Genomic DNA, 3,394 nt, shown 5'->3' with positions numbered 1-3,394 from the left:
TGTCCACAGGGGATCTCTGCACTGTCTGACTGTCCCCTTTCCTCCCCCTAACTGTAACCCATTTATCCTTGTCCTGAGCCTTAGGAGTGACCAACTGCTGGTAACTCCTCTCAATTACCCCCTCAGCCTCCCGAATGATCCGTAGTTCATCCAGCTCCAGCTCCAATACCCGCCGCCTTGCTGATATATATATGGTCACTGCTTTCCTTCCCGGCTGCCCTTCTGGTCCTCGTCACATCCCCCGCTGCTCCCGCTCCTTCTGTGAAAGGGAAAGCACCGCTGTCCGCTACCGGTAAGTAATTTTTTAAAAAAACTGCCTTACCTTAGCTGCAGTCTCCCGGGTTCATCTTACCCCCGCTGCTGCTCGCACTCAAAATCTGTGGATCCTTCTCATTTTATTACCATCAACAAGGAATAACTGTGAGATGCTGATCCATTCCCCCCTATCATTCACAACTCATTGCAAGGACTGCCTTTTTTTTATCCACCTTTCTCCTCATCGTCCAAGGCCCCTCATGCTCTTTCTGAGCCAATCAGCATTTTACTTGTGCTTCTTTTGATTTATTATGCTGTGTTCACTACTCACCATGTGGTCTTCTCTATGAGAGACCAGTTCCAGTGAAATAAGCCTGAGGAACAGCAGCTCATCCTGCACTTAGAAACGTCACAGCCTTCTGGGCACAACATTGGGTTTCAACAATTTCACACCATAACCTTTATCCTCATCTTTTCGGGCAGTAACAGTGAGTAATGATTCTACCTCCTTCAGACAAATCTTCTGACCATTTTCTTTCGCCATGCACCAATCTCTGTTTTGTCTTTTAATCTCTCTTGTCATCCATCCTATCACATATCTCCCTCCCCTTCCCTTCCTCTGTACTACAGCATTAAGGAATTGCATGACACAAATGGAGGTCGTTCTGTCGGGTGTGTGCAGCTCTCCAAATGGTTCCTTTCCTGTGCCTTCTCCCTGTTCTTTCTTGGTGGTGAACAATCCAGTTCTATCTCGGAAACCTCAGTTGCACCACCCGGCCAAGCAACACACACCACACCTAACTGCTCAATGCATGGAAAGGTTTTCCACTCACACGACCAATGCTTCTTTCATTAATCACCTTAAATCTGTGTCCCTTTGTTCTCAATTCTTCTGTTAATGGGAACAGTTCCCCTATTGCCAGTCCCTAGTTGCCCTTGAGAAGATGGTAGTGAGCTGCCTTCTTGAACCACTGCAGTCTATGTGCTGTAGGTAGACCCACAATACTGCTCGGGAGAGAATTCCAGGATATTGATCCAGCGACAGTGAAGGGACAGCAATAAGTTTCCAAGTCAGGATGGTGAGTGGCTTGGAGGGGAACTTGAAGGTGGTGGTGTGTCCAACTATCTACTGCCCTTGTCATTGGTAGCGATTGTGGGTTTGGAAGGTGCTGTCTCGGGAGTCTTGGTAAATCTCATCGGTGCGTCTTGCAGATGGTACACTCTGCTGCTACTGAGCTTTGGTGGTGCAGTGACTGAATGTTTGTGGATGTGGTTGCTTTGTCCTGGAACGGTGTCAAGCTTCTTGAGTGTTGTTGGAGCCGCACTCATCCAGGCAAGCGGGGAGTCTTCCATCACACTCCTAACTTGTGCCTTGTAGATGGTGGGCAGGCTTTGAGGAATCAAGAGGTGAGTTACTCACTGCAGCATTCCTCGCCTCTAAGCTGCAGTTCAGTTTCTGTTCAATAATAACCCTAAGGGTGGTAATAGTGGGGGATTCACTTTCTCAATTATGCAATTACATCCATTATATCTGTATCATTTCCCAGTTCTGACAACAAGTTATTGACCTGACACATTAACTCTCACTATAGATGTTGCCTGACCTGCTGGTACTTCTAGAATTTTCTGTTCTTATTTCTGATTTCCAATATCAGCAGTATTTTGTTTTTGCAACAGAGAATCACACTGATTCTGACCCTCTGGTAGCATTTGTAATTAATGTATTAACATATTCCAGTCAAATGTCAATTACCCTGCATTAGGTGCTGATTCACAGCAACGAGTTGAACCTGTTAAAAAGGTTGTGTAGCTGTTGTAAATTGTGAAATATGATGAAAAGGGGAAAGCTGTGTAGTTTTAACACAAATAATTAGGACTGATAGTTTCAGCCTTTGCATCCAGTCGCACTGCACAGTGTCGTACTGAAATCTACACTTCAGGACTTAGTCCCTGCACCAAATTAACAGATCTCATTTTGGCCTCCTACTAGAATTAGACTTGGACATATGGATTAGTCAGAAGGGTAGTCCAGGGCCTGATGCTCAACTCCTGAGCTAGGGATTTGCATTTGAATGTTCTTCTGTTTTTGATGTTGATGACATCATTCAGCAGTCACTGGTGCAGGAAGATCCCTCCATAGCCCTGAGCTGGGAAGTTTCAGCCCCAGAGGCAGGGATTTGATGGAAAAATTAAGCTGATACCACAGTGTAATACTGAGGGAGTTCTGCGCTGTCAATGGTGCCATCTTTCTTCAGGTAGGATATTAAACCAATCTCCTCAAATGCGTGTCAAACCTCCATTGCAAAGTGAAAGACAGGACTTCTCCCTGAAACCTGACCAATATTTATCCTTCAGTCAACATCACAAAAACCATTGGCCATTGTCACATTGCTGTTTCTGAGAATTTGCTGTGAGAAAATGGGGGCCGCCTCGCCTACATTTGTCACCACACTTCAAAAATGCTTAATTAGTTGTAGTTGATGGGGGCTTCCTGAATTTCTGAAAGGTGCTATATAAATGCGAGTCACTTGTCAACACTGGTGCAGAACTTGGGAGAGATTATTTTTTCTGAAAGTCAGTCACGACAGTGAGAACATTCTGTAGTGCTATGCCAGACTCACTTTAAGAAACAGGAATAAATGGGAGAACCTGTCCTTAGAATGTACTGGAATGGATTTATGGAGCTGATGACGAAATGGATTGTGTGTAATCTAATCTCGGAGTGGACTTTCCCCAATCTATCCTGTCATGTTTCTGCAAACACTGATCTCATATTTTATTTGCATATGGTAAATCTTCAGACTTTCAAGAGTGGAAAAATTGCTCAGCTCAGCTCAGATTAGAGGGGTGCTGGAAAAGCACAGCAGTTCAGGCAGCATCCAAGGAGCTTCGAAATCGACGTTTCGGGCAAAAGCCCTTCATCAGGAATAAAGGCACTGAGCCTGTAGTGTGGAGAGATAAGCTAGAGGAGGGTGGGGGTGGGGAGAAAGTAGCATAGAGTACAATGGATGAGTGGGGGAGGGGATGAAGGTGATAGGTCAGGGAGGAGAGGGTGGAATGGATAGGTGGAAAAGGAGATAGGCAGATAGGATAAGTCCGGACAAGTCATGGGGACAGTGTGGGAGACTGGGAGATGGAT

At 45.4% G+C, this 3,394-nt stretch overlaps 1 protein-coding gene across 5 annotated transcripts in view; it reads left to right on the top strand.

The window, feature by feature from the left end:
* smyd3 (SET and MYND domain containing 3) overlaps positions 1–3,394 on the top strand; it is a 796,202-nt gene that overhangs the window by 639,244 nt on the left and 153,564 nt on the right. The window contains exon 1 of one of the 5 annotated variants that reach the window (XM_043695430.1): positions 685–743. The exons of the other annotated variants lie outside the window; for them this stretch is intronic. The gene's annotated coding sequence lies outside the window, so the exon portion shown is untranslated. Of the gene's footprint in view, positions 1–684; positions 744–3,394 lie in introns of those variants that run through there. 5 annotated transcript variants of the gene reach the window in all.

The sequence above is a fragment of the Chiloscyllium plagiosum genome, chromosome 9, assembly GCF_004010195.1.
Source record: "Chiloscyllium plagiosum isolate BGI_BamShark_2017 chromosome 9, ASM401019v2, whole genome shotgun sequence".
NCBI lineage: Eukaryota > Metazoa > Chordata > Chondrichthyes > Orectolobiformes > Hemiscylliidae > Chiloscyllium > Chiloscyllium plagiosum.
Note: the sequence above shows the minus strand (reverse complement) of the source record. Positions and strands in the feature narration are given on the sequence as shown.